Source organism: Pinus tabuliformis, chromosome 2_2 (assembly GCF_031772625.1).
Source record: "Pinus tabuliformis cultivar Carrire ecotype Pingquan chromosome 2_2, CPIR1, whole genome shotgun sequence".
In the NCBI taxonomy this organism is placed as follows: Eukaryota; Viridiplantae; Streptophyta; class Pinopsida; order Pinales; family Pinaceae; genus Pinus; species Pinus tabuliformis.
Window position 1 is genome coordinate 254,821,412 of NC_142300.1, and position 11,708 is coordinate 254,833,119.

General features: G+C 34.5%; 1 long non-coding RNA gene across 4 annotated transcripts; it reads right to left on the reverse strand.

Annotated features, from left to right (window-relative positions):
- Nucleotides 1-6,691: 6,691 nt before the first annotated feature.
- On the reverse strand, nucleotides 6,692-7,830 carry LOC149192254 (uncharacterized). 4 transcript variants are annotated; one of them, XR_016254876.1, is made up of 4 exons: nucleotides 7,554-7,829; nucleotides 7,341-7,408; nucleotides 7,150-7,194; nucleotides 6,692-7,044 (listed from the first exon to the last, which is right to left on the reverse strand). It is a non-coding gene; the product is annotated as an uncharacterized LOC149192254 (long non-coding RNA). The 4 variants fall into 4 exon arrangements; XR_016254874.1 differs by having other exon boundaries at nucleotides 6,694-6,809; nucleotides 7,554-7,825; XR_016254875.1 differs by having other exon boundaries at nucleotides 7,150-7,408; nucleotides 7,554-7,830.
- Between the last annotated feature and the right edge of the window lie 3,878 nt (nucleotides 7,831-11,708).

Sequence of the window (11,708 nt, forward strand, 5' to 3'; positions counted from 1 at the left end):
AGTATACAAGGGGGTGGTAGCCCCCCTGCACGAGGTCTTGGGCAACACCTCGAGAATTCTTTTTTGGATCCTATATTAGGTGGGTGGACCTACCTATGGTTTTGTGCACGAATTTCGCACATGGTTTCGAGCATGATGGTTTTCTCCATGGTATTTTGTAGATCTGGTCAAGGAAACTACAATTATGTTCTAATCCAGGGTTAATGGATTGGGGTTTATGGATGCTTCGACATGTATATATATGTATTGTAACATTGAAAGGAAAATAATGGAAAATCAATCTGGTAGCCTCTGTTTTGGGATCTAGGGGAAAATATCTGTGTATATCTGCTTGATGTTTTATTATCTTGACATTGTTTATTTTTTGTTTTAATAATTTCCTATACATGTAATTTATGTACAGGGTTAAAACCTACATTTGGTATCAGAGTTTTTTTGGCTTCAAGGGGACACCTTTGCTACTGAGGGGTTTTTGCTCAAGCCTGTGGTAGACCCTATTCAGTGTGAGATCTACGGGATCAATTCTTGTGGAAAAAGAAGATGGCAAGCAGTGGAAAGATAGAGATCGAGAAATTTAATGGTCATAGTTTTGAGTTGTGGAAACTCAAGATGGAGGATCTGTTGATGGATAAAGACGAATGGATCATGGTAGATCCAGGTACTAAACCAATAGGAATGACAACTGAAGAGTGGGGGAAATTGGATCAAAAGGCAAAGAGCACAATATGATTGTGTGTCTCGGATTCAATATTGTTGAATTTATAAGGGGAAGCTTCAATGAAGGCTTTGTGGGACAAGTTAGGGACTTTGTACCAATCTAAGTCTCTGGTGAATAAACTGTTCCTACGGAAAAATATGTATAACTTGAAGATGAAAATTGGAGACTCGGTGACAGAGAATTTGAACACATTTAATACTATGGTAAGCCATTTATTATCTGTTGATATTAAAATTTCAAATGAATATAATTGCATCAGTTTGTTGTGTTCTCTACTAGATTCATGGGATAGTCTAGTTATTATAATAGGTAGAAATGAAACTTCCTTGCAGTTTGATGAAATAGTTTCATCATTGTTGTCAGAGGAGATAAGAGCAAAAAATATGGAGGGCAGAATGGTTATGCCTTGTCTGTACAAGGATGGTCCCAAAACAGAAACAAAAATAAGTCATCAATTGGGGGATCTAAACCTCCAAGTAAACCTGTAAAGGTGTGCTAGAAATGCAGAAAGGAAGGGCACTTCAAAAGGGACTGTAAATCTAAATCTCCTGAGAAAGGAAAGGGATCTGATGATGCTCCTTCTGCATAGGTGAAAACCACCTTAGATGAAGGTGGGGATGTGTACTTGGCTTCTTCTTCAAGTACACATGTATATCATGAGGCATGGTTGATTGACTCAAGTGCATCCTTTCACTCCACTCCCCATAGAGAGTGGTTCTGTGAGTATGATAAATATTATGGTGGTGATGTCTTCTTAGAGGATGAAAGGAAGGCTAGAATCATTTGTCGGAGAAAATTCAAGTTAAAGTTGCAAGGTGGAAGGACTAGAACACTTTCCTGTGTTCTACATATTCCTCCATTGGTCAGGAATCTATTTTTTGTAAGAAAGCTAGGTGATGCAGGTGTACAAACAATGCTCGAGAAATATACCAGCAACATGGTTTAGGGAGCACTGGTATTGATGCAGGGAGTTCAGATTGGAACTTTATACAAGCTTCAATATAGCACTATTATTGATGGGTGAAACACTTTTATGGTTCCTAAAAGTGGAGCAGAAAATCTAGTGGTCTTTGGAGAAAAGATCGTGCTATGGCATCAAAGGCTTGGACATATTGGAGAGAAGGGCCTTCAAATACTTCATGGTAATGGTATGGTAGAAGGTATGTCTAATGGCTCTATGGACTTTGATTTCTATGAAAATTGTGTATATGGGAAGCAAAATCAGGTGAGTTTCCCCTCTGGTGCTAAGAGGGTGACACATATATTGGAGCTTGTGCATAGTGATGTTTTTGGACCTTTGTCAGTTCCATCAATGGTAATTTTGTGTACTATGTATCATTTATAGATGAATTCTCAAGGAATACATGGATATATTTTCCTCAAGAATAAATCTAAAGTCTTTGACAGGTTCAAATAATTTAAGGCTCTGGTGGAAAACCAGATATAGAAGAAGATAAAGGTGTTGAGGACAGATAACGGTGGAGAATTTTGTAAGAAGGAATTTGAAGAGTTTTGTAAGAAGTGTGGTATAGCAAGGAAAAAGAATACTCCATACACACCTGAGAAAAATGGAGTTGCACAAAGAATGAATAAGTCATTGACGGAAATGGGAACAAGAATGCTCAGTGGTGATTAGATGTTACCTGGTCAACAGATCACCTTCATCAATGTTGGGGGATAAGACTCCACAAGAGGTATGGTTTGGAAATAAACCTTCTCTTTTGCATCTAAGGGTATTTGGGTGTGATGAATATGTACATGTTCCAAAGGAGAAAAGAACAAATTTGGATAGTAAATATGAAAAGTGCATCTTTATTGGATATAGGGATGGTTTAAATGGTTATAAACTTTGGAACCCAAAAACAAGGAAGGTTGTGTACAGTCGAGATGTGATGTTTAGAGAGGTGAAAGATGTTATTAAACATGAATTTCCACCTAAGGAACCCGAAAATATAGAGTTTTAGCTAAATGAGTAAGAATCAAACTCTACAATAGAAGAGGAATCAAAAAATGAAGAGCCACAAACTCCAACTATGAGAAGATCACTTCGAGAAAGAAGGCAACTAGAAATGTATAGTCCATCTACTTTCTATTCAAATTTCACTTTATATGTTACTGATGGTGATCCTAGAACTATGAGGGAAATAGTAGATTCATAGGATGGAAAACTTTGTAAAGAGGCCATGGTTGATGAAATGGCATATTTGCACAAAAATGAGGCTTGGAATCTAGCGGAGTTGCCGGCTGGAAGGAAACCCATTGTCAAGAAATGGGTGTTTAAGAAGAAGATGAATGCAGAAGGAAAGGTGGAGAAATACAAATCTTGGTTGGAAGAAGAAGCTTATTCCAAGGTGTCGGGAATTGATTTTGGTGATATTTTTTCTCCTGTTGCCAAGGTAGCTTCTATTAGATTACTTTTATCTGTTGTTATTGGGGGATATATATTGAGGAAAAATGACATAATATATTGAGCATATAATAGGTTGTAAATGGTTTTTATTTCAACACGTATAAAAAATGGAGTTCCAAGTTAATGTAAAAATATAAAGGGGTATAAAAAATGTTAATGAAAAAATGGATACCTATAATATCTAGTGAAAGTAGGGATTTTTTTAAATTGGGAAGGTGTATTGGGTATGTATTGGTAGGGGGTTAAATAACATGATTTTTAGAAGTATTTTCCAACATGTAGTCAATTAAGGGTATTTTTTAGTATGCCATGAATGCACGTTCTATGTCTGAGGTGCATTGAGTGAAGCCCCTTTGGGTAGAACGTATGGATTTGAGGATAACATTTCTTCACGGGGATATGGAAGAAAAGATCTACATGAAACAACCTGAATGATTTGTGGTAAAGGGTAAGAAAGAACTGGTATGCAAGTTAAAAAAGTCTTTGTATGGGTTAAAACAGTCACCAAGGATGTCATATTAGAAATTTGATACATTTATATGGGGAATTGGCTTCACTAGAAGCAAAGAATATCACTATGTGTATTTGAAATTAAATGGTGACCATGTTATTTATCTGGTCTTTTATGTGGATGATATGTTTCTAGTTGGAAATGATGAATAAATTATCCAAGATTTGAAGACCTAATTGTCCTCCAAATTTGACATAAATGATCTGGGTGTTGAAAACTATATTTTGGGCATGGAAATTAAACAAGATCGGGCAAATAGAAAGCTTTGATCAAATCAATTAAAGGAAATATGTTGAGACAATACTACAAAGGTTTAACATGCAGAATAGTAAACCAGTGAATGTTCCTATTCCTGTAGGTGTAAAGTTATTTGCTGAATCATGTCCCAAGGCACAAGAAGAGGAAGAAGAAATGTCCCATGTTCCATATGGAAGTGTAGTCGGTAGCCTGATGTATGCAATGGTCTATACCAGACTAGACATTGCGCATGCAGTGGGAGTATTGAGAAGGTTTATATCAATACTGGGGAAGGAGAGTTGGATAACAACGAAGAGGTTTTTAGGTATTTGTGTGACACTAGTGATTATGGTTTGTGCTACCAAAGAATACCATGATTGGATAGAGTGTTGGATATTTGTGGCTTTGTTGATGCAAACTAGGTTGGAGATCTCAATCAGAGAATATATACAAGTGAGTATGTGTTTAACCTATTTGCAGGGGCAGTCAGTTGGATGAGTAACAAACATTCTATAGTGGCACTTTCAACTATAGAAGGAATATACATGGCAGCCAATCATGCAAGCAAGGAAGAAATTCGGTTGGAGAGGTTGTGTTCAAGTATGGTGTTAGTACAACGATCTATAAGGATAGACTGTGATAGCCAAAGTGCAAGTTTCTTGGAAAGGAACCCTTCTTATCATTCAAGTGAAACACACATTGATGTTCAGTATCACTTTGTCAGGGATATGGTTGAGGAAAAAAAGGTGTTGCTGATAAAGGTAGACAATTTAAAGAATATTGTAGATGCATTAACAAAGACTGTGAGCACTAAGAAGTTCCTTTGGTGTAGAGAAACAATGGCCATTGCAAGGCTAGATCAATGACTAAGCTCTCATGTGTAAAGAAAACAAAAAGTGGGAGAATGTTCGGTTGTGTTATATTCTTTCCATGACTACTCCAAGCATGGGGTGTGGTAGATCTCCTTGTACATTGCAGTGGGTGCTGCCCTGGAAAATATTTTTTGGATCCTATATTAGGTGGGTGGACCTACCTATGGTTTTTTGCATGGATTTTGCACATGGTTTTGAGGATGATGGTTTTGTTTCCATGGTATTTTGTAGATCCAGTCAAGGGAACTACAGTTATGTTCTATTCCAGGGTTAATGGATTGGGGTTTATGGATGGTTCGGCATGTATATATATGTATTGTAGCATTGAAAGGAACATAATGAAAAATTAATCTGGTAGTCCCAGTTTTGGGACCTGGGGAAAATCTCTCCGTATATATGCTTTATATTTTATGCTCTCGCCATTGTTTATTTTCTCGTTTTAGAATTCGTATGTAGGTAATTTCTGCACAGGGTTAAAACCTACAATGTTACAATTCAAAGTTAGGAGGAAAAGTGCTCATTTCAAGGTGTTTTCTTGGTCACGTCTTGGTTAGAACTTTCTGTGCAAATTGTTTAATACTGTAGATACTTAATTTAACCAACTCGTTATTACAAATTTTTTTGCGCTATAGAGGATTAATTAATTAATAATTTTCATAATATTTATTTTACAGCATGATCAATGCATAAACAATAACATTCATCTTTCAATTCCTCCATATTGTAAAGGAATATGGAATGATTTAGATCTTATTTTTTTATTACAATGATACGGTATAGTAGAAGACAATACCCTTTTAAAAAGGAATAATATTTTCTTTTATCATGATACTTCATTTCTGTAAAATAGTTACAATGAAATCCATATAAATCAAGAATTTTACATATGAACTAAAAAAGTCTCGAAAATTTAGAAATAAGGCATTAGGTAGGTGGAGCATTAGTGTAAGAAATTATACCACAATTGGCATTTATGATGAGTCAAAGTCCATAGATGTGAGTACAGGGGAAGATCCATTGACGTATGGTTGGAAGTCTAGTTACATGACACCCAAAAACCATTTAGTGTTAGTTAGTTAGGTAGCCTTATAATGGAAACTAATAGTGAGGACAAGGATCAGATGGATATTGACGAGAGAAAATATGAATATATGCCATTGTAATAAGCCATAAGAGAGTCAAAATCTCCTCTCTCCTGGGTCATGGGTACACTGGTCATGGCGAAATAATCCGATAAATTCATAGGCACGAACTGAGTTACATGAACTTGTCTATGACAAAAGCTAATACTGGAGAAATTATGTCATCTGAGCTCATGGCCAATTTACACAACCAGTTCAAGCGAGGAGCAAAGCCATCAAACATTACTGAGTATAATGAAAGAGAAACCATTATCATTATGGTCTAAAAGAAATCGAATATTTAAACGGAGTTTGAATTTATTAACAAATACTTTCCAGAATTCTGTTAGGAAACGATCACAGTATAAAGAACATTATAAACTCGAGTAGATTTGAAAAGAGGCATGTATAGAAACATAGACAGCTATCAAGCAATTGCTTCACCAATAAAATAGAGAAAAAATTAACTCTACATTGTATCAAAGATTTCATAGAATCGACTCCACATAATTCACTATACACACAAACATAACATTTAAGGAAAACAAATATTTATTCACGTGCTTACGCAGGGAAAGGTTACAATATTAAACACTGAACAAACTAAATTCATACACATCTCGGAGTTCTTTTACAGAAGGAAAGTGAAATCATTGTTTTGAATCAATAGGTTTATTATATTTACAAGAGATGTCTGGTGCCAAAAATAGACCAATGTCCAAACAAACTCGCAACAACCAAAGAAATAAGTAAGACATGAAAGACTCATTTGTAACCCCTATCCTCACAGGGGATGAAAACGCATAGTCATTATATCTTAAATGAGGTTACATACACCTCATAAACAAATACCCATTACATTTTCTGAATTTAATAGAAACATGCAACTAGGAGTGGAGGCATCGTATATGACAGAGCCGAGGAAATGTTAGTCACTGACCTGCAGGGGCAGTGAGATCAAGGGTTATAATCATTTCCACTTAGCTAAAATTTAGAGGAGTGACTACGACCCAAATTATTGTAAAAGAAACCCTTCTTAACTGCGAGACAAATTCCATCGATGAAATTAGAAAAGAAACCACCAGAGACTTGTTAAACCATATAATAATAGAAATGCATAAAGAGTCAAATGAATATCAGGTCAAACTTGATAGAATAATCGGTACCAGTGCGCCCTGTGAAACATTCACCAGAAAAGTTCTAAATTTAATGTAACATCATCACCATCGTGATAAAGTAAGCCAAAAATTGCAAAGTTGAATTAGATTCATAGTATATACCTCTAGGGTAAGGAAATAGCCTCTGTTCTGGATTGTCGAATGGGGCTAGGTTATTGTGGCCACCAAAATCATTAGATTACATCAAAGAATATGGAGGAAACACAACTTGTAGTCATCCAGACAAAACTACACAGAAAAGAAAAAAATCTTCCTCATCATTGAAACGAGGTAAACAAAAGATAATAGGATACCTGTAGGCATGTTGGCAAGGCGAAAGGAAGCCAAAAGGTTCACAGGAAGGGCTCCTCACACGAAATTCCTGAAAGCACAAGGTAAGAAAAAACCAGGAAAAAAACAAACAAATGAAACCCATTTACTAAATTCAGAGCTAAACCATGCTAATTAGTACAGTTGAATCTACTAATATTCAATGGAACAATTCTGGTAGGCAGAGAGTTGGAAACCTAGATATGGAGATCATAGTCGTGCCTATGCTTCCGGCAGCCAACGCCAACTATTGGGAGGAAATTTCCAGTAGGGTTTACATTCAGGTTACAGGTAGCGAGCGATGACAAATGCCAGGGTAAGTTTGAAGATAGGGTTTTAGATTGGGGATTTGTTTTAGAGTCATCGATCCTTCCTTCCATCATCATGATCATTCATGGGCGATGGAGGGTAGTCACCTTCCATCACATGGGTAGAGGCAACGTGACATAAACATTAAGGAGAAGAAACACCTGCCATTCCATCATCATGATCATTCATGGGCGATGGAGGGTAGTCACCTTCCATCACATGGGTAGAGGCAACGTGACATAAACATTAAGGAGAAGAAACACCTGCCATCACATGGGCAAAGGCAACGTGGCATCAACACACAAATATGACAGCTTAGGTACAATAAACAAGGGCATCAGAAGTTAAGGCGAAACTGGACTATGTTGTCTGGACATAGGCGCAATGTGGCCTTACTAATATACCAACGAAAGTGATGGAAGATAATTAATATAATGTAATGCAAAATTCAAAACATAGATATGACGCACATACAAAGTACCATGAGTAAATAATTAATTCGGGAAAAAAATTATCGACCAGGTAATGGTTATCAAAAGCCTCCAAGACCTAATGGTATTAATGGTACCATAACCTTTAAACAAGGAAATTGAACATATTGCAGAAGCTTAGGTTATATAAACATAATTTGCAATACATATATAACATTAGATGTGAATGCATAAAGGGGACAACTCTCATAGCAATAGATGGAATATAAAAGAAAAGAAAAACAAATAAACATAAAAGTAAAAAAAAACTTTTTATGTAGAGTCATGACAATTGAATTAAGGATGTGAATGACGTATGATTTCAATTGTCCTTTTCATATTTTTGATATGAAAAGATGACAAAACTAATAGATGTGACATTAGAAGAGTAGACAAAAATATTTTGAGAATGATCACAATGAAGAGTATTTATAATTGACTAGTTTCTTATTATTTGCATTTTATGTTGTTCAACATTGTTACATTCTAAGATTCAAAAATTGTATTTCATCATTAAGTTATTAGCACTCTCTATATCTCAAATAACTGAGGTAGTTTAGTAAATTTAAAATTAAAATGACTGGATTAATTTTAGACATTTTTAGCATATTTCAAATAATCAAAATAATTAAATGCTTAACAAATTTTGTGTGACTGCACACAACTGAAACCAACCTAGATCTATCTTAACCGTAAATCTATCAAACTTTCTTTATTATTAAATTTATATTCCTATTCCTTATATATTTGTATCATGATAAATTTATAATTTATGTGTGATTGTTCTAAGTTTATTTTAATAAATTGGATCTACTATTTAAACTTTGATACGATCATGTATACAACGTTTAAGTTGGCTACTTGTCATTTAAGTTTGCTAGTTGTAACTATCTTGTTATTATTTAATATATCGAAATTTGAATATTGGAATTATCACCGTTATCATTTTGATTTGCGCAAAAAAAATTAAAATTACATATCTTTGACTTTAAAAAGTTTGTCATTTACCAGGGATGGAAAACTTGTTCAGCGACAAGTTGAAAAAATGAAAATCTTTTGTACAAAATCATTCTAAAATTGGTTGTGTAAAAATGTGTAGACATTGTTTTAGTGGAAATTGCCAAAAAGTATACCATGGTCTATTCGGTGATAATAGATTTTGCATGAAGTCATGCATTTGTTAACATGAACAAAGAGCTGAAATTACTGAATCTTATTTAGTATTATTTTTACTTTTAGACATTAAACTAATTTAATATGTTAAAAAATTATACTTCAGAATATTATTTAATAATATTTTTACTTTTATCCATTTAGAGTTTAAAGCTTAAACATTAAACTAAGCTAATAATTTATAAGAATAAATAAGTTAAGACTAAATAAGTTTAGTCATTTGAAGCTTTGGACTTTGGAATATATGTAAACTTGACAATGATCAAATACCAAATTGTCAAATTACAACGATATTTATTGATTAAACCATATTAATAACATTTTGTGAAAAAAGATTGATTCAAACATTCAACAAGATTGATTCAAACATTCAACTTAAATTTTTGTTTGTATATTTAGTTTTGTAATTATTAGTATAAATTTCGTATTGTTTTAATATTTTAATATTTATTGTAATAATATATTTTTTATTCATCATTTATAATAATAATAATAACTTATATGTAATAAAAATAATTCAAAAATTTAACATAAATTTCAAATTTAAGATTAAATATTTAATTTTATAAGTTTCATAATTTTTAATCAATTTAATAAAAAAAATTAGGTACAAATCACATAAAAACAATATTATTAAGATGATATACCCGTTCACATTAGAGTAGTCTAACAAGGTGGAGGAATTGCCCAGTGTTCGTCGCCGCCCGCAAAAAAGTCCAGCTCTGGCAATCGGCAATTCCTCCGCCATCCGGCACCCTTCGCCACCATTCTACATTAATTGCGTATCTCGTCCGACAAATTTTCAGAGTCCGCCAAATTCTATGATCCTTTCCTTTTGAATTTGGACCAAACCGCGGGTTCTGCAGCTCCCCTCACTAGCTCGACTCCTGCAGAAACTCCATCCCCGCTCTGTAGCTCACCAATTGCCTCTGCGCAGAAACTCCATTACGCGCTCTGCAGGTCACCACCATTGACTCATCACCAAGCGACAGACGGGTAGCAAACCAAGCTCCCATCACCAAGCGATAGACAGAGGCAATTTCAGTCATCTGGTTCATTTTTCTGCCCTTTTTGGTTATGTGCATGTATGATCGAGGAAGAGGATCTTACTCTTTTATTTAATTCCTAGTGGATTGATGTTGCTGATTTTGTCCCTTCTAAACCCTTCAATTTCTCATAGCATACTGTCCAACCTCAACGCAGGCTCCCATGCTCTGCTGCTGGCCCTGCTCGTGATGATAATGAACATTATCACAGTGAGGTACCAAACTGTTCGACATAACAGTGCTGCAATAAAATCACTGAACCCCATAAGCTAAAAACTAATTCAATAATTGATTGTGTGGAGGGGTTTGTAGGCGAATGATCCATCGTGGACAAAGCCTAGAATCCCTTCAGCATTAGAACTTATTAACTTCCCTCTCCAGCAAAAGCCTAGGCCTTGAACATTTGAATTCATCAATTTCCTTTACAGAAAAAACGTAGTAAAACCTTGTGTGATAAACAGTTGAGATCTGTGAGTTGCACTATAAAGATATCCAAAATATAGAATTTTTTTTTTCAAGAAGAGGTATTTGAGTAAAGTGATGCAATTGAACATTCAAGAGGCTAGAAACCTACCAGCTTCACAAAAAAATGATTAATTAGGACTCAAGTGAATATATGTTTCACAGAGAAAACATTTGAACTGAAAGGAATTAAAATTGTGAGCAGTCTCACTTTACTTATCAAAGTAATGATGGTATTGTGAATTTGTTTGTTTTTTGTCATGGAAGTTGCAACTAATAAGTATATGAAACCAAGAAGGCACATTTCTACACGACTGCTATGAAAGATTTTCCTTAAACATGACACAACCAAATCTAAGTACGGTAAAATTTAAACATTCATACAAATAGCATGATACCACGCACCGATAATTCAAAGTTACAAACTGATGGGCAACACTAATACCAGATACTGAGATATATTAATGGTATAGTGTATATTGGATTCTCTTAAACTGGAATAAGAACTATGATCAGTGATCACTAATTATAATAAACCAGATTTGAGTTGTTGATAGTTTTTATTATTTAAGAGATCGGGATGCTGGGATACCTTCGAGAAATCACTATCATCTTAAGTATAAGTGGTTAGCGATCATTTTAATCTAAAAATTCTAGGTGTAGGATTATGATAATTCAGAGTTCATAATGAAATCACTTGCAATCAAAATTTATATCATATGATGACATGTCTAACATCTTGAGAGCTATGCCATGTTAGAAACATATAGATACAAGACTATAATTGGCAACTTCAACAATAGTAACTGAGTTCAATGGATGGTACTTGAAAGTGGTCAGAGTGTTTATTTTTCATATGTTCAAAGTATGAAGCCACACCCTAAATTTAAAT